General features: G+C 44.1%; 1 long non-coding RNA gene across 1 annotated transcript; it reads right to left on the bottom strand.

The window, feature by feature from the left end:
* Positions 1-273: 273 nt before the first annotated feature.
* Positions 274-25,787, bottom strand: LOC309633716. The gene is made up of 3 exons (XR_014247683.1): positions 12,928-25,787; positions 505-569; positions 274-349 (listed from the first exon to the last, which is right to left on the bottom strand). It is a non-coding gene; the product is annotated as an uncharacterized lncRNA (long non-coding RNA).
* Between the last annotated feature and the right edge of the window lie 318 nt (positions 25,788-26,105).

Here is a 26,105-nt window from a genome sequence, read left to right as displayed (position 1 = left end):
GGTTGTCGTGAGCCGGGGGGTGCGGGGAGGTAGTCCCATCCCCCGCCCCCTCGCAGTCAAGGTGAACGTGAAGGAGAGCGGGCGCGCGTGCCCGCGCCTCTGGGTACGTGCGCGCGCCCCTCCTGGCTCCCGGCCTCGCTGCCCGCGGCGCCCTCCCGCCGGCCCGCCCGCCCGCGCCGCGCCGCCGGGGCCAGATGGACGCCCGGGATTAGAGCGCACACAAGTGCGTCTCCACGTCCGGCCGCCACCCGTCCCGCGAACGTTTAGACTCACTTCGGGAGGCGCCTTTTGTTGTGCTGGTGTGTGCCCCGTGTGGAGTGTTTTTCCGGGAGCGCGGGGTTAGCTTGGCCTTAAGGAAGGACTCAGAGTGAATAATCTGTCCATTAGAACAAAACCCCCAAACACCCCCGCCCCGACCCCCCCAACACAAGCCCAGCGCCAGCAAGGAGAAATCTTCGGTCTCTCCCGGGAGCCGGTCCAGCAGCCGCGGGAGTCAACCCTCACCCCGGCGATGTCCGCACACGCAGGGCCCATCTGCTTCCCCTACTCAGGCTTTTCTTCTTTGATGACTTCAAAAAAGAAAGAAAGAAAGAAAAGAAAAGAAAAGAGAAAGAAAAATCTAAGCGTTCCTTGGGCAGCGCTGGATTCAGAGCAACGAGCGATGGGTAGAAAGAACAAGCCCCTGACAGCGACAAGCAGCTCCTCAAATCAGATGGCCCGCGCGCGGCGGCCGGGAGCCGTCCTGCGGGGTCGCCGCAGATGCGCGCCCACCGTGCGGGAACCGTCCCAGTGAACGGTGACCCTGGGCTCGGCCCTGCTCGCTCCCAGGCCATTTCGGTTCTTGTTAATTATTGGGTGTTTGCCTCATTAAAAGAAGAATAGCAATCACACAACCTCTTAGCACTGGGTTTTTGCTTCCAACAATGTACCACGAGAAGCTTAAAAATAAACAGTTTTTGTAAATTCCAAGAAGCGGAAAGCTTTGCTTTATATTGAGAGAGAGACAGACAGGGAGAGAGAGAGATAGAGAGAGGAGAGGAAAAGAATATAAAACATCCCTGCAGCAGATTTTTAATTTCTGACGACTGTAGTTTGTCTTTCCAAGATCCCCGGAAAGGGGATCTCTTTACGGGGAAAACTTACCATTCTGATAACGTTGCCCGCAAACTAAAATACTTTTCTGGTGGAAAAACTATATTGGCGGTCGCTTGGCTCAAGACTGCCACCATTTTGATAAGGGTTTTAGATTCAGGACTATGTGTTTCCTGTTCACTAAGGATTCTTTAAGCAAGCAGTCCCTGAACACCTTCTACGTGGAGGCATGGGGCTGCGACTTGAGTTCTAGGTTGCTTGACTGAAGGGCAGCAGGACACACCGCTGCTGCCCTTTCCTTGGTTTTTCGTAAAGGCCTGGTTTTGTTTTACTTGAGGACGGTGTCAGTGCGGTCCTCCTGCGCCGTTGCTGCAATGCAGGATATCTGCTCTCTCATCTTGCGGCATGGGGGGAGGGGAGCAGAGAGATGGTTTTGTAACAGGCTCTGCAGGCCTGAGTAGGAACGCCTTAAATGATGAGCCCCGGGTTTAAACAGAAAAGAAAAGAAAAGAAAGAAAAGAAAAAAAAGCCGCTGATGTTGAATTAATCGTTAGAGCATACCCCTGGGGCTTTCTCCAACGAGGGGGTCACGAGTCCTTTCCCCTCCCCCCAGTCACAGATTTCATATCTGTTTTTAAACAGTCTGATCAGATGCTGGGACATTTGTGATGGCTTCTTAAAACCTAAACCCTTGGGCTTAAGAGCTGTCTATACTCCTGATCAAACTCACCCCAAATACTAACACGTTAAGAAATTACATTGTAAAACCTTCCCAAATCCGATTGACCGGGCTGCTTGGGGCCCATATGGCTAGACAGCTGTGCCGCTCCACGTGAAAAGACACCGCTGCCCCTCGGATGGTATAAAGCAGGGGTTCCCCAGAGAGCTCAGACATGACCTAAGTATTAGCTTAGCCTGGGGTGAAGACTGAGTTAAATCTCTCTCTTCTTGGAGGTTAAAATAAAGACAACAAAAATCACAAGAGGTGCACTTTTGAATTCACTGTAAATCGCATGCCTCCCGCTGGTCCCACCAAAGGAAGGGGAGAAGACCAGAGAAACAAACTCTCTCCAGCTTACCACAAGCATGACGTTAGGCAAACTGAAGACACGGGAGACTGGAAAGAAATATATTATTTGCCAAGCGTACCATGTGTTGGTGACATTTGTGGTTCCCTGTTCAGAGAAGCAGGGTTCTGACCTCAGCCGATACCTCAGCGTTAACCGTAAAGAACAGCCATCAGAGCGCAATTTCCATGGTGAGAAGATGAAACCGTGCTTTAAAAAGGAAAGCCCATTATGAAATGCAGCCGGATTTAATTTTTAATATGATGGCGGATCCTCTAACGCATTCTTTGCTGGTGTTTGCATTCAGGAGGAATGATTCATCCTGTGGCAGAAATCAAAATAACACTCTGCAGTACTTTGAAATGGGCTCCTCGCTTTTAAAGGTGTCCTGAAATAGAATATTCTATAACCTTCAAGTTGTGGCTGGAGAAACTGAATACAAAACTCGGTCCCTACTGAAGTGTTCAGGCTAGATAAGAAACTGGCCTGTTCTTACTTATCTGTGTGTGCATTCACATGCTGCGTCCTCCAGACTCCTACTTCTCTTCAGGCCTTAAATACTTTAAAATAAGGAAGAGGGGAAGAAAAAAAAAACCAAAAAACCCTCACAAATAAACCTGGAGAGTGAAATGGGGGAAAAAACATACTGGTTAGAGGATTAGATTCATAAGCTCTGAGTCCAAAGTCAGTCAACATTGTTTTGGAGAAATTATTTCAATAGTGAAACTACATCCTTTGAAAGCTTTACATGGATTTAGCAGATACTGAAGTGTTCCTTTACTGTCACTTCACATCTTTGGAAATAGTGACAGATAGTTCTGCAGTGACTGTGGCTTTAAAAAAATAAAGCAATTTTGGAGACATTATTTGAATGGCATAACCAATGAGGGAACCCTGGAGATCATTTGGTTTCCTTCTTACTCAAATAGAAGAGGAAAACAAGGCCTAGAGAGAAGGAAAAATTGCTTCTACATATCATGTGGATGGTTTGTAGCAAATTCAGTGGTAAAGTTAAGAACAAAACCCATTCATTTTTTTGCCTGTATGTTTTTCTCATATCATATTTGAACTTTAGGTTTTCTTATGATTTTGAAAGTAAAAGCCCACCTACCCTAGCAAGTCCATTTAGTGTGTAGCTTGGATTTAATTTTGAAATGCAAGTTTTTCTATTTAGATTTCTCTAGTTTTAGGGATATTTCAGAACAAATTTAGGAAAATACACACTGCCAACCTCTTGTGGCTCCGGAAGGATAGAGCAAGAGCTACACAAAAGTTTCTGAGCCTTTGGTCGAGTGAATTAAGTGCCACAACATGTCTAGAAGATAATCACATGAAAGCCAGAGCTGGAGGTTTTGAGGAAGGACCCCCAGGACAGAGGTCTGGCAAACAGCATCCTTTCATAATCATTTTGGGGGAAGGCTGAGGCACGTGGCAGGAGTCTCTGACACAGATCTAGTTTATCAGGTGGCAGTTACAAAGTCAATTTGTTTTGTTTCTGCATTATTTAATAAATTAATCATATTGTACAAAAAAGGAATCTTGGGGAAAAAAGAAAAACCCCAAAACTAAAATAAGCTGTGGCATGATGAAGATGACTTCTATGACCTTGGGCAAGTTAGTCACTCTATCATAGAGGACATGAAACCTCTTCTTCAACAGGAGACGCTTGGAGTAGTTGGTTTCTAAAGTCCCTTTCAACACAAAGAGTGTATGATTCTGTTGTTTAAAAAAAGAAAATCCGCATGTTCCTGAGTCTGGAAAATACTGTTTTCCTTCTAAGATCCACCTGGCAAATACTGTTCAGGGCCTGAAAAGTTGAACACAGAAAGCTTCAAGAAGTGTTGTGTGTGTGTTTCAATGACATTCATCTGAAAGTACAACCCTCTTTATTCTTGATGACTCTCTGGGTCAGGAGAAGGTCCCTGTATCAGGTGAAAGCATTTTTCTATCGCACTTAGAATCCCTCAGCACAGTGTAACTGTCTGCCTCTTGTGCCTTCACAGAAGCAGATCCAAGCTGAGCCCTGTAGCAGATTTAAAAGCCCTCCCCTTTAGCTCCATCCTGACCTAGATTGTAGGAAGAAGACTAATGATTCATTTGCAATGCTTATGATGGACATCTACGGCAGGGTCCTCCCTCCCCCTTGTTCAGAAAGAAACCCCTGTTACCCTTATCATCTGATAGTACCACAAGTAAATATTTTTGTTTAAATTGCTACATAGGGCATGAGGCTATTTCCTAATGAATTATCTGCCCCAGGGAGATCTATAACTTGCCAGTGCTTCAGGCAATTTTTAGCATGTGTCAGATTGTGTTTGCACTGGAGAATTTGGACTGGTTTTTTTTTTTTTGGGTGCCGGCAAACTATCCGGTGTTTCTTTTCGTCTTTATGCAGAGATATACAATTCAACATACCTTTACAAAGAGAAAAGCCTTGTTTGTGTTTAAGAGTCTGACGGGAGCACGCAAGCAGTGTTCTTACACGTAAAGGATCAGATCATGGAGAGGAAATAATGTTGGTACTCGTATGTTGGATACTGTTTTAATGCAAACTGGACAAGGCTTTCTTTGAGTTTCATTTAGAGGCAGCTACCCTGTACTATAAGTTATGAAACCAGCGCATTACTCTTGGAAAAATGGTCCTGACTAATAAATAATGAGATGCCAATTGGTGTGTTCATTACATATACAGATTTGAAGCAGAATTAGTAGAAATTACTGAAATGGAAATCTTGTCAATCACAAATGAGACAGCTGACAAGTCAGAGCAAAAAAAAAAAAAAACCCAAATGTGATTCATATCTTGTAGGATTGTGTCTGAGGATGATTTAAATAAATTTGGACATTAGGTGGTGATAAGACGAAAATGAAAAATAGCATCCAGTTGGGCAAAAAGACTGTGGTAGGCCTGGGGGAGTGTGAAAAAAAAAAGGAAAGGGGAAAGGGGAGAACGAGGGGGTCGCTTGTTTGTAATGACTGAATGAAGAGATGAAATTTAGAATATTTATTTCCCAGTAGCTGACACTCAGGAGACATTCAACTATTTTTTATAAAATAAAATCAGTGTCCCTTCTGTGTTGAGCAGCGTCAAACAGATTATCTGCATATATAACTCTGCTGGGAGGCCACAGAATCGTCAGCTAGAAGCGCAGTGCAAAGTCGGTTTACTTCCCATCTTTAATTTCCAAATGTGGTAAACAGGCATTTAAAAACACTGTATGTAAAACAAAGAGCCACTGCAGGTCAGGCAGCTACGAGCCAGGCACAGTGCTGTTTAGGTGTTTTCCTTATATGATCTAACTCTCACAGCCTTACTAACTCCATTTTAAAAGGAGAGGTGACTGCTTCCCCGAGTGGTTAAACGACTTTCTGAAGTGCATAAGCTGGAACTGGAATCCAGTTATGACCAGCCTCAAAGACTCCGTGCCGCAGGCTTCCCAAAAGAAACAAGAACAGCGTTATATAATGTAAAGTTGCTATAAAAAAAAAAAAAAGGTAAGCGTTTGTCCTGCCTCCTGTACCGAGTTGAAGCGAGCAGTGTGAGACTGACAGAGCAGATGAGAAACACCACTCAAGATAATTTTTCCTGCTAAACTCTGTAGTACACTATGCAAATATGATTGCAAAAGTGGAACGCTATCAACACTTTAATGCTAGATATCTTTCAAAGATGATACTTAGAGTAATCAACATAAACTTAGTATACCGTATCCTAAATAATAAAAATGTTGGCTTGCATCATTATGACATCTTAGTACAACCTAGAAAGCCTATCTGGATGATATGTAGTGATAATAACATTCTACATTCAAACAGCATCTCAACAGTCACAGCGTTTTGTCACCTGGGGTGGGGTGGGGGAGGGGAGGCGGAAGATAGAGAAGGACTTAGGGGCTCTTTTGGGGGCAGAGTTCCCCGGGGAAATTCTTGGGATGGAGGACGGTAAATCAATGTGAACATACTTCCATTTGGTTCTGGGAGGTCTCCTGCTTCCTGTCTCCCCCAAGGCAGGACTGATAAGCAAGACCCCTGCTCGGCAGAGATGTTTCCTGTTTTTGGTGCATGACTGGACACCCTGAGCTGCTCCTAAGCAACAACAACAACAAAAACAAAAACAAAAAAAAGGAAGAAAGAAATAAAGAAAGAAGGAAAGAAAGAAAGAAAGGAAGGAAGGAAGAAAAGAAAAGCCAAACAGTGGACTGAAGCAAGTGATGGAAAAGGTAGGAGGGAAGAGAAAAAAATGATGGGAATGGAGTTTTTATTTCTTTCTTTGTTTCTCTGTTTAATATATATTTTTAAATTATTGAGCTGACCCAGGACAGGAAACGACGGCATTTTATTCCAAATTCTTCAGCTTGTCATATGTCAACAACCACAATATCACCAAGACTTCCCTGTCTGGTAGAGAAGCTAGCATGCTCACAGAATACTGCCTGCATGGGGTGGGCTACTGGCCTGGGAGCCAGGAGGCCTGGCTTCTAGTTCTCCGTTTGCTGCAGTAACCTTGGACAAGGGTGCAGGGGTTGGACCCAGAGCTCCAGCTTTCCTTTGTTCTGTTCCCTGCTCCCCGCTCATAAGGCTCTCTCCTGATGCTTGCAGGACAAGATCCCAACTCTGAAACTGTCACCGCACTACGTTTATTCTCCTCAGGGAATTTTAAAAGGCTGTAACATCAATTAACAGCATTTTGGGAACCCCTAAGCCAGTGAGGGATGGTTGGGGGAGACAGAGGAGGCTTTCCTGGCACTTCTGAAATTGTGCTGGTTTTGCGTGGGTCCTTGTCCTCTTCTACTACAGAGGGTGGACATTGTAGGAGAACAAGCGGGGGTCTTGGGGCCAAGACAGACGCCAGACCACATTCCAGCTTCCGGCTCCACCAGCTACCTGCTCAGTGACTTTGGCTAGTTTTTCACGTGCAATATGAGGAGGATGGTAATGCCGACCTCGCAGGGCTAGTGTTTACTGAGAGAACACCCAATAAATGCCAGTTTTGTACTTCTCTTTCTGCCTTCTCTCTAAAAGGGGGGCCAGGGATGATCCCTGCTCTGTCATCCCCTCCACCTCCCCAGTAAAAGAGGATGCAGGGATGTGGGCAGGGAAAATGCAATGCCACGTGCTGTGAGATCCATGGCTGGCACCAGTCTGAGCAGAGGGGGACGTGGGGAAGGATTATTTTATGATGCATCCTGCAGTTGATCCACAAGATTCTGACTGAACAAGCAATGTGAAACAGCACATTGTGAAATAGGGAGAAATACAGCTATGAACTCCTCCTGAATCCTGGGGGAACGTTTTGGAATCTTGAGGGTCTCAGAAGCTCCCACAGAAATGGAGCTTGAGCAGGTGGGGGACGTTGCCTACTTGACCTGACCGGCAGTCTTGGCCCTGTTGTGTGTGGTCAGAGGTGGAAGAGAAGCTTAGAGCTAGAAGATGAGGACACTGAGACCCAGAGGAGTGAAGCACGTTTCCGTGGCTCCCCAGTTACTAGGTGGTTGGCATCAAAGAGAAAAGGGGGGCAGAGGAGGGTCCAGGTGAGAAGAGGTAGAATTCTATGCTGGGGGAATTTGGAGAGTCTGCTGACTTGCTTTCTCACTGGGCCTGAGCACAGCTCTGACAGAACCCCAAGCTTCTGAGGTTCTCTTTTAGATGGGTAATAGCTATACCTACCTCACAGTGTGGTCGCCAGGATAAAATGGCACAGTGCACAAGAGGCACAATACAATGCCTTGTCATAGTAAGTGCTCAACGATATTAGCTGAAGGCATTTTTTTACCTCAAAAAAAAAAAAAAAAAAAAAGAAACGCAGCCATGATGCTATTGGCAAAGAAAGACTGTTAGTGTAATTGGCTTTCTTCTTAGTGAAAAAACCAGAGAAGTTCCCCGACGTCTGTGGTAATGACATCACCATTAATGGCAGAGGAGGCCAATTGTAACCACGTTTTCCAAGGGTCAAAGTGACTCTCTTTCTTTTGGAGAACTGACCCTTAAAGTTAGGGTCTGTTTTCAAGGAAGTGACAGCCTGCAGTAACTACTTTATCATCATTTCACTTCTGGTACAATCTATCCGCAGGAACACAAGGAGACATTGAAGACTTTAGCTATGGATGTGAAGTTCTTTGGGGATGTCTGGGAGAGACAAGATGAAATTTAGGACTTGTTTTATGTGATGGAACAGCACAGACTGAGTGAGAGAAAGAGTCAATTTTTAACATTCTAAGGGAGACATTGTAGAAAGCATTCATAGACATCTTCTTAAATAGCAGGGTCTTAGACCGTTAATTTCTGGCAGTAAGAAACCTGAAAACCTCCTGGAAATTAACACCTAAAAATTTTAGATAAGATATATGAATATTCTTTTAATTGCATAGTAGAGCTTGAAGGAAATAAACATAACTGGACAAGAAATAAAATCTAGCTATATGCTCTTCCTAAGAGTTGCATCCAAAACATGGAGCAAAAAGGCTGAAAGGAAAAAAATGAGAAAAGAAATAGTAGGTAAATACTAACCAAAAGAAAACTGAGGTAGTTTATTAAAGTCATATGAAATAGACTTGAAGACAAAGACATTATTAGTGATAAAGATGGTCTCCACATGATGAACAATTTAAAAAGGACAATTAAGTAGAAGAATAATTCTAAACTTGTATGCCCCTAGAAACATAGCTTCAAAATATAAAAAGCAAAAAGTGAAGCAATTTTAGGAAGAAAATGACAAATTGGAAATGATAGTAAGAGATTTTAATGCATCTCTCTTGGCAATTGATAAAAACAGTTGGAAAGGATCTAGAAGATTTGAACAACACACTCTCAAGCTTGCTTTAATGGACAGGCTTGGAAACCCCTTATCAATAATTAGAAAAATCATGTTCTTTTTGTGCATACATGGGACATTTACAAAACTTGATCATGTGCTAGCTCACAAATGAAGTCCTAACAAATACTATGATATGATGTCATACAGTTTGTTATTTGACCACAATATAATTGAGTAAGAAATGATTAGCAAAAAAACAAACAAAACAAAAAAAACCCCACCTGCTTCTCTCCATGCATTTGGGGGAAAAAGACATTTCTAGATAACTCACTGGTTCAAGAAGAAAACATATTATAGTTAATTAATTAATTAAAATACTACATATCAAGATTTTGTGTCTTACAGTTATAGAAATACCTAAAGGAGAACTGATAGGCTTAAAATGCTTATATTAGTAAAGAAGAAAGACCAAAGGTTAATGATCTAAGTGTCCAATGGAAGAAGTTAAGAAAAAAGAAAAACAGAGTAAGCCCAAAGAAAGGAGAAGAAAAAAATAATGACAGGGAAAAAAGGTGGTGAGATTCAGACTCTAATACCATCCGGAATAGGTCCATGGCTAGTTTATGGATGAGAAACACGCCTCCACTGCAAATACCTATCCCTCCCAGCGGAATATATTCTCTCTCCTCTGAAGGCCCTTCTCACCAAATCTGCACCATCTTTGCAGTGGACTAAAGCTGTGTCTTGTTCTTCTCTGTAGGTTGTACATCTAGCATAGGTGCTCAGCAAGTCCATTCAATGACTTTTCCCTTGGAGTAATTTGCTTATTTACCCCCTTTGCTAGATTGTAAACTCTTCGAGGCAGAAACTAGATCTTTCTCCTCTCTGCTCCTCCACAACATGTGAGCCAGGACTTGTGCAAAGGAGCCACCTGATACTGAAATGTGTTTGAAGTTGCATTGAGTTTGTAGACAGAGCATTAGCTAATAGGCTGGAAGAGAAATGGAAGAAGGAAGGTGGGAGTGATTTCTGATTCTTTCAGACTTGGGAATCTGATTGTATTTAGAACAAGCTATTCCTGACCTTCAGCACAGAAAGAAATTTCCTGATGCCTGGGTGTGATTTTGAGACTTCTTAAGAAACTTAAAAAAAAAAAAAAAAATTCCTAAACTCTCCATTGGAGAGGGAACACATTCCTTTCTGATTCCTGTCTGTGATGGGGATGAATGAGTGATTAGGGGTAGAAGGTTTTAGAGCTGGATGCTACCTAGGTTTCAGATCCCCTCTACTTTTTTTTTTATTGTGATGGTAAGATATCCATACCATAAAACTTACCATTTTAGCCATTTTAAACTGTACAGTTCAGTGACATTAAGTACATTCATAATGCTGTGCAACTACCACCAGTATCCGTTTCCAGAAGTTTTTCATTAATTATCCCAAACAGAAACTTTGTGCCCACTACTTTTTAACTGTGCAATTTTGCCAGTTTCTTCACCCGCAAATCAGGGCTCATCATATTTTCTCCTGAATAGGATTATTATCTGGATTAAATGACGTAATGCATGAAAACTGCCTAGCGTAGTGCCTGGCACTGTGTTTTTTTTTGTTTTTTTTTTTTTAAACAGCTTTATTGAAGTATAATTGCCTTACAATATGGCACTGTGTTTTATTGGGTAAGTACTCAACAAATGTTAAAGAAAAGAGCAAGGAGAGAGGAAATTCAGATCCTTTAGAGCTGAGAGGGAGGTTCGAGATAAAGCGTACGTAGTTCATGGAAAGCATGCTGGACAGCGTATTGATGGGGCTAGCCTAGAACCATACCTGTTGACAGATAACCTCTCCAGGCTCAAAGCTGTGGGGCTGGAGGAGACTATCTCTAAAATTCCTTCCATAATTCAAAAAGAGTCATGTACCAAAATGTTCACTGCAGCTCTATTTACAACAGCCAGGACATGGAAGCAACCTAAGTGTCCATCGACAGATGAATGGATAAAGAAGATGTGGCACATATACACAATGGAATATTACTCAGCCATAAAAAGGAACAAAAATGAGTTATTTGTAGTGAGGTGGATGGACCTAGGGACTGTCATTCAGAGTGAAGTAAGTCAGGAAGAGAAAAACAAATACCGTATGCTAACACATATATAAGGAATCTAAAAAAAAAAAACAAGGTCATGAAGAACCTAGGGGCAAGACAGGAATAAAGATGCAGACCTACTAGAGAATGGACTTGAGGACACGGGGAGGGGGAAGGGTAAGCTGGGACAAAGTGAGAGAGTGGCATGGACATATATACACTACCAAACGTAAAATAGATAGCTAGTGGGAAGCAGCCGCATAGCACAGAGAGATCAGCTCGGTGCTTTGCGACCACCTAGAGAGGTGGGATAGGGAGGGTGGGAGGGAGGGAGATGCAAGAGGGAAGAGATATGGGGACATATGTATATGTATAACTGATTCACTTTGTTATAAAGCAGAAACTAACACACCATTGTAAAGCAATTATACTCCAATAAAGATGTTAAATAAATAAATAAATAAATAAATAAATAAATAAATAAATAAATAAATAAATAAAAATAAATAAAATTCCTTCCACCACCAGCACTATACCGGGCATGTCATGGGAACTGAAGAAATGCTTGAATAAATGAATGAATGAACAGGTACGTAAACATTTCAAAGCTCACAGGGAGGATAGAGCTCACTTAGTCTTAGTTGTCAGTTTATCAATGAGAAGACTGAGACTCAGAAAAGTAAAGTAACTGATTCCAGATCACACAATTAGGGGTAGAACTGCATTAAAAAGCTAAGGTTCCTAAGCATATGGTATAATCTTAACTTGAACCAGAACCCAGAAAAATAGGAGAAAAACCTGAGAACACCCGAAAGGCCCATGCAGTGCCTAATTTAGAGTCAAAGTCTCCAAATGTTCTATGACATTTTCCTGCTCTGACTACACATTTGATCCAGAATGTTGCAGATAATTGCTTTTCGTTAAGGAGAGAACATTTCCTTCCATTTCAAGGGCAACGGTCATTCTGGTAAGGAGGATCATAGAAAATAACTATTTTTAAAACCATAATTCTTGGAAGAACTAGGAATTTTTAAAAGGCCAAATATAGCTCGCACCAGGTTTTAACCTCACCCAGCCTAGTTTTACTTGTCAGGTATAAATAATAATACCTCACGAAGCAGCGGTGGGAATTAAATGAGATAAAGAATGTGACGGTCGCTTGCCCAGTGCCTGGCATAGGCACGATGTTCAGCAAATATTTGTTCCAAGCAAAGGGAGGTATTATTGATGAAGCATGCTCTCCAGCCCTACCAAGAGCCCACTTGACCCTGCTGGGAAGATTTGCTGGTGCTGCGCACACTTTGCTTGCGGTGTGACCCAAAGAATAACCTTGGGGGAGAAGGTAGCCATTAGGACTGGAGCAATTTGTAGCAAACAAGTGCTGCTTTTTGCTGCTGTGCCTCAGGCAGCAGTTAGTCAGAAATGAAGTCCCATGTTTACTGGAAACTTCGAGAAGGGTCTCGGCGACGCTGATGCCTGTGGCTGCAGTTTTCGGTCTATTCCCAGGGATACGTGTCACTTGGCATAGAGGTGGTCATCTTATACCCAGATAGAGCAGTGGGAAGAATCCTGCACCGGGAGCCAGGACACTGGCTTCTAGACCTGGCCACTCATTAGCTCTGTAATCTCAGGCAAAGGGCTTCACTTCTCTGAACCTCGGGATCCTCTTCTGTGAAACAAGGGTCTGGGAATGCATGATTTCTCTACCTTTCTCCATCTTGACAACACTACGTTCTATTTATTTATTCCACACACAGCTTCCCAAGTATTGCTGCTCACTGAAAATAAGAATGTCCATACACGTGTACAGTCACACACACACACACACACACACACACACACACACACACGCATCCTCTTACACACCAGAATCTTCACCTAGGGAAATAGCACAAAAACCTAACACCCCAGTGAATGGCCATTTTACTCACCACCTTTAGAGTGACATAGCCCAGCTGCTTCTGGACTAGGACATCATCTTCCTTGTGACCCGACGTTTCTGCTGCCAGATGATGTAGAAATGGTGCAATCTGGCTTCCACCCCCTAGAGCAACTGCAGCTGTGGCTGCTGCAGCCGCCCGCCTTTTCCACCATGGATGCTGCGTCAGCACAGAAGTGCTGAGCACAGCACATTTCTGAGCGTTGGGAGGCAGACTGCATTGCTGCAGAGGGAGGTGGGTTTCCATTCTTCCAAGGGCTATTTCTACCCAGCGAGTTTTAGTGGTGGGAAGAAATTCAACATTGCAACCCCCAGAGGGATGGATTTGAGGAACCTTGGCTTTTGCCAAGATCAGACCCCCCTTGTGAAGTCAGACTCAAGCGTCCGGGATTGTGATCTTGCTTCCTGCTCCAGATATACGCTAAGGCAACACTGGTATTTGTGGATGGAGATAGTGACAGGGTCTTTAAGCATCCTTAAATGCCAGGGGAGATGCCTGGCTTTTTTCTTAAAGGGTGATGTTTCTGTGGGCTTCCAGGGTTCCAGGTGACATCATTCAGCCTGATAGGACGAGATGTGTTTTGTGGTGCTGGCTTTCTTGGCATAATCTTTGGGGAATAGAACAGGGCAGAGCCTGGGACTCATTTGCTATGGGGGTGGAGTTTGCTTTGTAATTTCCACAGATGTCTCCCTGAACTGCTCACTCAGCTTTTGGGGTGCCAGTTTTATTGGTGGCTAGTCTTTGCTTCCACATAAATTCTGTAGCTGATGGGCTCTGGGAGTTTTTGTCATCCTTTCAGTTTTCTTTTGTTTTTTTCTGGGTTGCATTGGGTCTTCGTTGCTGTGCGCGGGCTTTCTCTAGTTGTGGCGAGCGGGGGCTACTCTTCGTTGCGGTGCGCGGGCTGCTCACTGCGGTGGCTTCTCTTGTGCGGAGCACGGGCTCTAGGCGCGCGGGCTTCAGTAGCTGCAGCACGCGGGCTCTAGAGCGCAGGCTCAGTAGCTGTGGCGCACGGGCTTAGTTGCTCCGCAGTGTGTGGGATCTTCCCAGACCAGGCATCGAACCCATGTGCCCTGCATTGGCAGGCGGATTCTTAACCACTGCGCCACCAGGGAAGTCCTCAGTTTTCTCCTCTGCAGAATAACACCACCCACAGGGTGATCATGAAGAATTTACATGATTTATGGCAACGGTCTGTAAATCTTTTTGAAAATGCTCTCCATCAGTAAAAATTTATTTGCGTGTGTACCCCCAGTGTGTGTATATTTATGTATTTGTAAATTATATAACACACATGTCCTTAGCTAACACCTCAAGTCAAAAAATACGCTAAAGATGAAGTTCATTACTAATGGTAGTGGATGTTAAATGATATTTCAAACACTTGTGACAATTTCAAAAAACCTTGGCCAACTTCTTCTTGGATCTGAATGAGTCATCATTGTTTTGATCTTATAATATGGTTGTGAATGTGGTTGTAATATGGTTGAGCTCTTACTACGAGTGGAAGTGTCAGCTTCACCTTTTCTTGTTGCTTGTGTTATTAGTATCCACTTTCATTTGGGATTTCTTCACGGGAATCTTTCGAAGCCAAGCATCCACTCTGTGAGTGTGTGGGGTTAGCTTAATTAAAACTAAGATAGTTTGCTCTGCAACTCCACTAAACTCTTCCACGCAGGGAACTCTCACTCTTTCCTCAGGATAACATGTTTCCTGTAAGCGACACCTGGGCTTCTAAAAGTCATCAGTGTCAATTCATATATCAGATATTAATAAAAATTTATTTCTTTCTGATATTTAAGACAAAATAGAGGTTCTGATATTTTCTTTCCTGCACTTCCGTGGAGGGTTCTGCATATCCCCTGGCGTACTTATTTGTACCCTTTTTGGAAACCCCTGACTTGATGGATGTAAATATGCTGTGTAAGCTGCAAGAAGTGACTACATGAAAACCACGGTAAGGATGCATATTCAGAGAAGAATGTCTTCATAGGCAGACCTATTGTTACGTAAAGCTCTAAGGATCTCTGAACACTTTTCCAAGAAGGATCAACCCATTAATGCTCACAATGAGAACAGAATTAGTCATTCCTCCTTTAGAATTGGAGTCCCAGGCAAGTTGGGCTGGTTTCACCTGGATCTTTTTGACTCCAGCTGTGCTTTCTGCATGACTATTAGGAACACCTGAGCATAGATCCCAATTCTATATTCTCTGGATTAGAGACCTAAGAGAATGCTCTGGAAGAAGAAAGTTTAGCTTGGGTTTAGTGTGGCTGTAGGATTATAAATGGGAAGAAAGGAAAATGCTTTTGCACCGCAACTTCAGAAGGCTTTGTTGGGTTTCAGAGAACCAGAACTATGGGTCCAGTTCTAGGATTTTGGACAGAATACTTAGAAATTGTTTCCTGGACCCTGAAAAATTCATTTCTTTCTTCAAAAGCAGTTAGGTTACAGGGTTCTGATATGGAATAAGTGAGGTCCGGTCATATCGGGCATTGAGCCAGAAGAGGTGCTGCTTATCAGCAGCCAGACTTTGGGAGACAGAGATGGAATATTCGTGAATTGTGACTTAAGTGAAACTTTCACCTGAAAAGTCTCTGTAGCTCGCCCTGTGATTACATATATGGGAGCTGGGGGTGGGGGAGACTCTTAAGTCACTGTGCCTTTCAGATTTTGTTGGGCATGGAGAAACTCTAGAACCTAGGCTTTCTCTAAAACAGAGTGATAGTCTCTGAAAGTCTCATTGATCGTTTTCTGGTCTTTTCAAGGGCAGGTGAGAAAGACTGCATCCAGAGAGTAGTCTGGCTTCACCACTGTCTTGGAGGGAGCAGTTCTCTCTGGAGTAAATTTGACTTCAGAAAGAATAATAGGATAGAAGAGACTCAAGGAACCTATGTTATCGAGCTCCAAAGGGAAGGATAAAACAGGAGAGAGAATTAAAAATATATATTCAGTGAAAAATAAATGGCAGCTCAGGGCCTTCTTTCCTAATATGTTCTCTCATAGTAGCAGAATTGTAGCTTGTTACGTATTTCATGGCAAGTCTACTGTTCCCATCTTCCCTTGCTAGTAGGTATGGCCATGGGACTTAGTTTTTGTCAATGGAATGTAAGCCACCTCCAGTTTTGTTACTTAAGGTATTGATGTGTCCCCACCATGCTCTCTTTCTCCTTCCATGACATGAACCCAGACGTTACGGTGACCCAGCTTTGGACGTGTGAATGATGCTGACTCTCTACGGGATGGCCCAGCAGTGACTGGCTCTCTAAGTAGCCATGCGCAGTAAGGGGGCTGCCCCTCCCCAAACCTGGGCTACAGCAGTGGTTGCCATGGAGTTCTACCTAGATCTCCTCCTTCAGGCCATCAGCACTCTTTCCTCCAGGTTCTGGGAACACTGGCTGCTGAAGTTTCACATTTGAATTCTTTTTCAGCAATTACTCTTGGCCAAAGAGAGCTGTCCCACCTGAAGTTCCATTCCCTTCTCCAGGGACAGCCCACATGCAATGACTGGTCAATGCCTGGTCAGTGAAAGGCCTGGCCCCTATGCTTCAATTTTGGACAACTCTAAAGGGCATCCCAGCTACAGAGCTCCCTGTGGTATCCGCTGATGCTTCTTTATAATTCCAACAACCTTCTGCCCAGCTGCTCTTCCAGAAAGCACTCCTCAGTAAACCTCTGCCGTGCAAGTCTCCTTAACAGTCTATTTCCTAGGGAATCCAACCCAATATACCACTCACACTGTGACTGTTACACGAGTGAAGGAAAACCCTCTATTCTTTAAGTCTCTGCAGTGTTGGGTTTATTTGTTGCAACACCTCAAACTTCACCTGAATTCAATTATCGAGTAGTGAGAAATAAAAACTGACTTGAGAATTAGAAGACCTGAATCCTAGTTCTGTTTTTTCCAGGAACTCTTTTTTTTTTTTTTTGACTTTGAACTTCACCTTTCTTGGCCCTAATCTTATCAGCAAAATGAAGGCGTTGGATTAGATCATTTTAAAGGTCTCTTCCAACTTGAATAATCTGTGGTTCTCTTCTTTCTAAAAAGTATCCCCTCGTGAAGCTACAGAGATATCCAGTGGCAGTTGTATTAGCTGAAAATTTCCACCCAAGCAAAAGATTTGGAATGCGACCCTCCATCATGACCTCTCTCTTGCTTCTCCTCATCCCACCTCCTTCCCCTTCTGCCGGCGCCACCTGTCCTCTATTCCTTTCTGATTCATCTCATCCACCAGCCAGAGAGTAGGTCCAGAAAACCTCAGTCATTTCTTTGAGCTCAGCTGCTGCTGTATACTTCCAGCTGAAATTCCATCTGGAGCCAATGTTTGAGGCCAACTCCTCCTGTGAGAGCCGTCTTTTTTCCATTGCACCTTTCTGCCCTGCACCCCAGGGGTGGCTTGGGCAGAACTGGCAACTGAGGACAAACACTGCATTTTTTCTTCCCCAAGTCAGAGCTCTTTTGGAATCAGAATGCTCTTGATAACCCTCTCTGGGAACATGATTCTGGGCTAGGCACTGTATCCACGAGGAGGACCCAGCCTTGCCTTCATGGCACTTACACACAAGCTTACGTATTATTACTCAGTGAGAAAATGGTTAGCTTTTTATTCAATAGTGCTTTGCAGTTTAGGAAGTGTGTTTTCCTATTATCTCAAGTCATCTCTAAAATAACTCAGTAAGTCTGATATTATTATTCTTCTCATTTGACAGATGATTCTTTTAAGAACACGCCATAATTGGCAGAATTAGGACCAGAACCTACATCTTCTAACCACAAAACCTGCACTTTTTACCTTTTCCCTTTTATTAGCCTAATAAACATCTTCTCTAGGTCCATGCCTAGACCCTCCAGGCAGGTCTCTGGGCACCCATGAAACTTGGCTATGTGTTGGTATATAAATGATTAGTTTGCAGTATGCCACCCATCCCCCCAACTAGATTGGGAATGCCTTGAGAATAGAGCCTGTGTCTGGGTCATCCTCATGACTAAAATATTTCTGGTTTATAAGAAGTTAAATGTGTGTTTTTTTTTCCTGTAACACCAAAACCTTTCACATTGTATAATGACAATAGTAACAAGGACTGGTTATATGTAGAGACAACAGGAAGTTGCCTATGCGTGTGATGTTATAAGCCTGGAGGAATCGCCCCCTTCCTTATTGCCTCCCAAATATCTTTCTTAAATGGCAGTGTAACCTTTCATTTCATGGCATGTAAGGTTTCAGATGAAATCCCACACTGACTTAAATTCACTCTAGCTTGTGATAGATTTCTCCCAGACTCTCTTCCAAGACTGGGCTTGGGAAGCAGGTTGTGGCAGAGCTGCACTTGAAACGGGGTTGGGGGGGGCGGGGAGGAAGAACCACAGAAAGAGGAAATGGGACATGAAAAGTGGATTCTTGGGAGTCACATGATCTGACCTGGCAGTTTGCCTGGTACTGGTCTCAAGGCTTCAAAAATCCCTTTCCTGGGCCTTCAAGAAGCTGGCTTGAGTGATGAGAGTAAAAGTAAAGGTGGTTATTTAAGGCATTTTGTCCTAGTTCTGAAACAAGCAATTCCAGGGTCCAGCGCCGTGTGACTCCAAAGTGCAATCAGAAGCGGAGCCGCGGCATCGCCCTTGCTGCCTCTGCGTGTTCCTGGCTCCAGGCGGTGCTACTTCAGCACCGAAGACAGCGCCTCGTGAGCCCCCTCGGAAACTGAGCCGGGACTCCGTGGCTGTTTACACTGGGGAGTTCTGCATGTTTGATTCGGTGTCCTTGGCAAGCTGTGCTGGAGATTGGAACCTGGGGTCTTAAGGAAGACTCAGAATCTAAGGGACTAACCCAGATTCCTTTAAAGTGTGTTCTTTGGGCTCCCTTTTCTTTTTCTAGCTGCTTGAGGCATTTATTTAATCCTTTCTGCCCCATTCTATCAGAAAGAAGATGGAATCCTGTGGTATCTCTTTCCCCATCCCCATAACTAATCTCATTGTTTTTAGTCTAAGTATGCTCTTTCTTTCCTTGGACCCCTGGGTCACCGTTTTCCATGCAAGAGTTGTCTAAACTGCCCTGGATTTCAGGGGAAGCATGGATGGGTACTAAAGTATAATTGACAGAGAGCGGGATGCCCATTTCTTTTCCACTTTCCCAGGCAGTACATGGACCTTTTGCAGTCATGGTGCCTTAGATCAATGGGCATGTTCCCACTAGTAGGAATTTCAGGCTCAATTTCAGGCCAAGGTAGAAGATAGTCTCTAAGAATCTCCAGGGCCTCAGAGATGCCACAAATTATGCCATAAAAGGCACAGTGATATTCTACCTCTGTGAGAGGCTGCCCTGGTTATAGTTCTAATTCTTCACCAACTGTGAAGATTAGAACAGTTCACTCAACTTCCTTGAGTCTCAGTTTCCTCAACTGTAAAAGGAGATAACAACAAATACATATCTTAAGTAAAAATTAATGGGATCATTTATGAGAAATTGTTTTGTTAACCGTAGAGTGCTACCCAATACTTAATAATAACAGTTCCTACGAAACAATTGATGGGAAGATATTGGCGTTTCTGGTTTCCTAACTACTGTGGGCCGTGAGAGTGTCAAACCATGCCCGTCAGAGAGGTGCAGATAGTGATGCCAGGACAGTTCAAAGGGATACTTGTCATCCTGCCTTGAGTTGGTTAAAGTCTGTGAACTTGGCTTTAGTCCCTTCTGTATCTGAAAAAAAATTTTTTTTCTTCCATTAACTTAATAAGCCAGGGACACTCACACTGACACCCTTGATTTATCGGACAGTCACAGTGCTGCTGGAAACAGCTAGTGACACGTGCCCTCCTCCACCCTCATTTCCCACTGGCAGTTACACATTGCAGAACCTTGCAGAAGCCAGTGGGTTTTTGTTAGTCATTGCCCACATGTTCCCATCCATCCCTCAGCTACCTTCATGTCACTTCCACTCATTGCTGCCCTATCTTTTGCATGATTTGACCCTCCTATAGAGTTCCTAAGAAAGACTGCTTTGTATTGTCTCTAAGAGAGGGTGAGCCCTCAGGCTGTGGATAATGCAGCTCCTGCCTTTGTGCTCATATAGGCGTTCAGCCCTTGCCAGTCATTCCATTGTGTCCTAGGGTGGCTTGTGCAATGATCATGCTTGGTTGTCTACACAACCTCCACTTCCCTAACAGAACTCCAGTTGCTTTCATGTATCTTCCATTCCCCACGTAGCCACATGCCTGTGGAAAGCTGACCTTGCCCCCAGCTCCAGAGTAGGCCTGATTGACCTCTCCCTTGTGCCAGTGGTTAGTGCTGTGAGGTCTCTGGAAAAGGCTTCCTTGCCCCTAAGGGATGGTGAAGTGTCCGGATGAGATGCTGAGAACTTTTGCTGCCAAACTGCTACCAGCCTAATATTAAAGCCAACACCATGGATGACAGAGAGATGAAAAGAACCTAGGTTCTTGGTGACATTGCCAAGCTACTGAATCAATCAGTTCTGAAACCTGCATTTCTTCTGGTCTTCCTGTTATGTGAGACAATCAAGTTCTTTATGGATTGAGCAGGGGTTTCTGTTACTTGCAGCTAAAAGCATTCTAATACACTCAGTTGCTGGTCGGGAGATGAGTCTAGGTCGTTGGTCAAAGATACGGTGCATACTTCACCTGCTATTGAGCTCCACAAACAGTACTGCCAATTAATCTACTGAGCTTCTTAAACCTACTCCTACCATTCTTCACCATGTGTTTCTGATGATGTAAGCTGGCAGTAGTTAAGAGACATATTCTGCAAGTTTGTGGATTCTATTTTGTTAGATATTCAGATTCATTCTTAATCATAGCTGGTTCTATTTCTTCTAGGTGCCAAGCCTCATTTTCTAACTTAATTGCTTGACTTATGTAGTTTTGTTGGTTTTGGTAAGAAGAATGTCCTTTGGTTACATAGAACAAGGAGCCTACCAGGGAAGGAGATATTTGTCAAGTAACAAGACTCTTTTCCTCCTAAGAAGCCAGTTTGGAGGCCCAAGATTCTGTATGTAATGGGTTTCTGGAGGCCATGTTTGTTAATCTTCCTCAAAGGAACATATTGAGAGGGTATCACACCCACCCTTCTATGCAAAACTCTCTAACTGATTATCTGTCAGCTGGAATGATGATTTCTTCCTCTCAGTTCTGGTGCATTGTCTGACTCACAGGGGTGGGAGAAAGTGGAGGAAGCCATTTTTAAAGACTGATTCTTTACACTCATAGATAGATGACTGATGGGCCACTAGATGGAAATTAGGAAAGAAAGGACAGATGGGGGAACAGAGGGACAAAAGAAGCTGTAAGGAGATTAATTTCATACTCCCAACAGATGCAATAAGAAAACCCGGTCAAGAAATCATATTGAGGGCCTCCCAAGTGCAATTTTTTTTGGGAGGGGCACTGAGATACTTTCTCTGCCCTTGGGGATTCATAATCTAGTTGAAAGATGATATAAACAAGCAAAAAGTTACTTTTAACTGTAAAAGTAGCTGAATAGAAGATCTGAATAATTGTTCCAGACAACAATAGGAGAGCTACCACAAAAGATAGATCATTAACTTTTTCAGTTTTTCAAATGAACTGTATAGACAATAATCTAGAGAAGAAAGGAAATTTGGGGCTACAATGGACTAAGAAACTATGAAGGATAGGAGAATAATTTCACTACCATCAGTGTCATAATCACTGTTACTACTGTTGCTCTGACAATAAGAAATTCTATTAATTGAGTATCTACTGTAAACCAGTGCTTGGTACTTAACTATAGTCACTTAGCATTTTAAGGTATTATCTTCATTTTGTAATAATGAAATTGAGAATTAGGTGCCTAGGAATTTTAAAAACAGTTTTTTTGAGGTTTAGTTCACATACCATACAATTCACCCATTTAAAGTATACAGTTTGATGTTTTTTTAAATATTCACAATGGTGCAACCATCACCACAATCAATTTTTGAACATTTTCATCACCCTAAAAAGAAACCCCAAATCCATTAGCCCCATTTCTCCCCAGGACTTTTGCTTAAGGATTTTAAACTCAGGCCTGTTGGGCACTGAAGGATGTTTACAACTCTGGAATTATCGGAATACTACTTAGCCCCCCAAGCCCTACTAACTTTGAGACTAATTCTGACAAGACAGGTAAGTAGACAGTTTAGTTTAAATATAAGGATGAATTCCTGGATGAATGCGTTCTAAGCAGTGCCTAGAGTGTTTGATTTTCCAATATACTGACTGGGATAGGAAGTTATAGAATTGCACTTTTAGGCCACTTCTCTCCTCTATGTTTATGTGCTGCCCAAGGCTGAGACTATTGGAAATTTCAAATAAAATTTCCTTGGCAGTTTGGGCTGAGAGCACTGATTCATAGATGACTAAACAAACAGTGCTTAACGCCCTTGGCCTCACCTTCAAACTGGGAAATTGTTCCTGAACAGCATGCTCTACAAAAGCAAGGGCTCTGTCTCTTCTCCTCTCATCAATGAGTGGTTTAGCCAGGTTGGAAATCAGTATGTGTTTCTGTTATAGAACTCCCAACAGATCCCTCTGTATGAGAACCGGTCAACAAGACTTAAACCACACTGTCTAAATATAAAAACTTGGAGAATTTGAGATGTGGAATCCAAAACTGAAAGTTGAAAACATTTGAAGTGCAAGCACTAGAATGTTGAAACACAGAGCAAGGACCTGGAATCTTTTGATACCTTATTTAAGTAAACTAGGACAGGGAATCGGAGTGCTGGACTTCGAATGGGCCTATCCAGACTGTTCTCAGCCCTGAGATTGAGAGAATATTAAGCAACTTATCTAAAATCACACAGCTTTTCCGTGGAGGAAGAGCTGAGCTTTAAACAAGTCTGCCTGATTCCAAAAGGCATTTTGTTTCCACTATACCAATGTGCTAAGAGCAAGTAGTCCTGGAGGAAAACCAAAGACCCAAAAGAGTGAGTGATAAACAAACATACCCCGAGCGTCCTCAAGGGGGTGGAAATTGCTTCTCCCTGGCCGCAGGAAAGGTGGTCCCAATCCCTAGAGGCTATTTTGAAGGTGGGTAGCTGAAGCTAGTTCCTTTCAGTTCACTTAATCTCTCTGGGCTTCTGTTTGCTCCTCTGGAAGGTGCCAGGTGGGTGCTTGGTGTGTGTGGGGGGGAAATGGGACTTGGAACAGTAATGGTCTCATCTCCGATAGTCTCCAAACCATGCAGCTTATTTATTTATTTATTTTATTTACGGCTGCGTTGGGTCTTTGTTGCAGTGTGCGGGCTTCTCATTGCGGTGGCTTCTCTTGTTGCGGGGCACGGGCTCTAGGTGCGCGGGCTTCAGTAGTTGTGGCACGTGGGCTCAGTAGTTGTGGTGCATGGGCTTAGTTGCTCCGCGGCATGTGGGATCTTCCCGGACCAGGGCTCGAACCCGTGTCCCCTGCACTGGCAGGCGGATTCTTAACCACTGAGCCACCAGGAAAGTCCCTATTTCTTGATCTTTTAAACTTGATGGGACAAACCATGGGCCTCACATAAATTCCCACTTTCATGTAACATTGCCAGTAGTGTGACATTTTTATCTTTCATGCTGGCAGGAAAAAAATGAAGAGGACCAAGTTCAGACACATGGGCGGGGGCGGTGAGCCTTCTTCTAGTCTCACCCCGCAGAGAATTGTCTCCGGTCTGTTCTCTGGTCTCTTTCTAAGGTCCTGCGGAGAAGAATGAGATCATGTCTGAAAAGGGAACTGAGCTCCTTGGAGCAAGAAGCTAAATAACTCCAATGCCTACAAGTGCCATTATCTGTCTTCCATTTCGAAGCCTGATTCAAGGACCAGATTGAGTTTATCTTTTAAAAGAACTGGTCAGCTCTCAAGTCAAAGAGCTGAGTCCTCTTCTTTTCCTCTTCTGGGTTTTTGAATGGTGTCGAGAGCCCCTCCTGCCATGGCAATGGGAGCTGTGGAAGACTGAACCCGGAAACTTGGGATGGAAAGGACCCTGTGGAGATGGCAGCCTCTGAGGGACAAGAGAGTCGTCATCCTGAAGTAGACGGAAGCTGGTCCTTTGCACCATCCTGACGTTGCCCACTGCGGCTAGGATTTTAGGGAGGTGGCGTGACAGGGAGCACAAACGTTGGCTCTGGTGTCGTGCAGCCCTCAGTCTGAATGCCAGTTCTGATACTAACTGGCTGTGTGACACTTGGCAGGCTGATTAACCTCTCTGAGCCTATGTTGTAGGACGGTTGTGTGGATTATATCAGAGGATAAATCATTGGAAGTGCTTGGCACCTATTAGATGCTCAACAAATAGAAGTCATTGTGGCCTGTTTTAAGTGTTAGTTTCTTAGCTCTTGTTCCATGTGCTCCATTGGCTGCTTCTAAAGATGTGGTTTGTCCATTTGGAAGCGTATGGGTGAAAACAAGCTCCTATATGTCAGGCTTACTCAGATCTGGGAGCATGAGGAAAAACCTGCCTGGAATTTTCCTTGTACATGTGGCTCTTCTCTGCTCAAGATGTGATGATAATGGAGGGGAGAGAAATTTGCAGGTAGAGAACTGGGAACTGGAAAACCTGGATTCCCACAGCCCCGGCACGCAGAGAAACTCTGGGCCAGTCATTTCCTCTCGCTGGCTTTGGACATCTGCTCTGTCACATGGGTTCCTGAGGACTGAAACCTTACTGCCGGAGCCTCCTCCCCTGGGGTAATACAAATAGGGTGTTGTCTGCCAAGCCAAGTGCGATCTCTGGATGAATCACCCAGCTCACCATGCCTCTGGGAAGGTTGGGAAAGGACCGCTGTGTGCAAGGGTGAGGAGGGACAAGAACATAGAAAGACAAAGCTGCAAGACGCCGGTGCCTCCTCTACCTTGGGCATTTTGCCGAGAGCTGGGCCATTGGCCACCTTTCAACAAATCCCCATGAATCAAGAGAGAGGCTAGAGGGACCTGGGAGCTCACGCCTACCTTTGGACAGGTCACTCCATCTCACTGGGTCCCAAAGTCTGTATCTGTAAAACGAGAGGGTTCAATCCTCTCAACTCTGCCGCTCTGATTATGTGCTCGAATGGGAGGATGCTGCCCTCGGTTCCAAGGGCCCGGGGGCAGCAGCCAGGAGCTCTGAGGTGGGGCCTCTCTGCTGCTAGAAGCCTGCTCAGAGGGAAAGGCAAAACTCATGGCGAACTGAGGTTTTCTTTGCCTCTCTTGTGGTTTTCTTCGCCTCTCTTACAAGCCATGGACGAGAGAAAGAGCTGACAGGGAGAGGAATTCTGCAGGAAGTGGGTGTGGTGCATTGAAGGGAACCCCTCTCCCTTTCTTGTTTAGCATTATTTTATTTTCTCAATAAATATTTATTGAGCACCTACGGTGAATTCGGTACTTGTTCACATCAGTGTACAAAACACATAAATCCATGTCATTGTAAAACGTCTGCTCTAGTGCAGGGAGACAGACAGTAAAAATAAAAGTGGAAAATCACATCTTAACAGTGTTTCTTGCTGATAAGGTCTAGAAGAGACACGGGATCAGGGATGTGACTGTGGGGTTTTGATGGGGGGCAGTGGTTATAGTTAAAATAGTTGCCTTTTGAAGGAAGATTGGAAGGATACTGGCTGGCCACGGGGAGAACATTATTTAGAATATAACTACATATTAATATTCACAAAATGCTCTTTAATAATGATATTCATTAGTGTTACTTGTTTGTTAATAATGAATAAATGAGCCATCCTCTGTTCATTCTTGTTTTGTTGTTGTTTTTTCTTTCATAAATGCTTCTGCAGCTTTGTGTGTCCTCGGGTGTCCAACTTTTTTCTCTTTGTCTCACTCTTCTTATGGGTGTCCTTGCTTCTTCCCCGGTCACCTGGGATTTTTCCATCCCGGGTCTTCCTCCTGCCTCGCCCCTCCCCCCTCGCCCCTCCCCCTCGCCCCTCCCCCTCGCCCCCGCTCTGCTCCAGCTCCCTCGCCAGCCTGTCAGTTTCAGTCCGCTGCGGGCAAACCGAGTGGAACAGCCAGGCCGACGCGGGCGAAGAGGAAGGGAAAGCCTTGAGCAGTCAGATCGCATTGCAGGTGCACCCGCCCCGAGTCTGGGCGGAAGTTCCGTTCAGCTCTCGTTTCCAAAGTGTTTGGGGCGCTGGGGACAGCGCTGCCTGGGGGAGGCTCTTCTCCCCTTTCTGATGAAGCGGGCCACCTGGAGGAGAGGCGCTCC

Source organism: Balaenoptera borealis (assembly GCF_965194805.1).
Source record: "Balaenoptera borealis genome assembly, chromosome: 8".
In the NCBI taxonomy this organism is placed as follows: Eukaryota; Metazoa; Chordata; class Mammalia; order Artiodactyla; family Balaenopteridae; genus Balaenoptera; species Balaenoptera borealis.
This window is presented reverse-complemented; position numbering and strand designations above follow the sequence as displayed.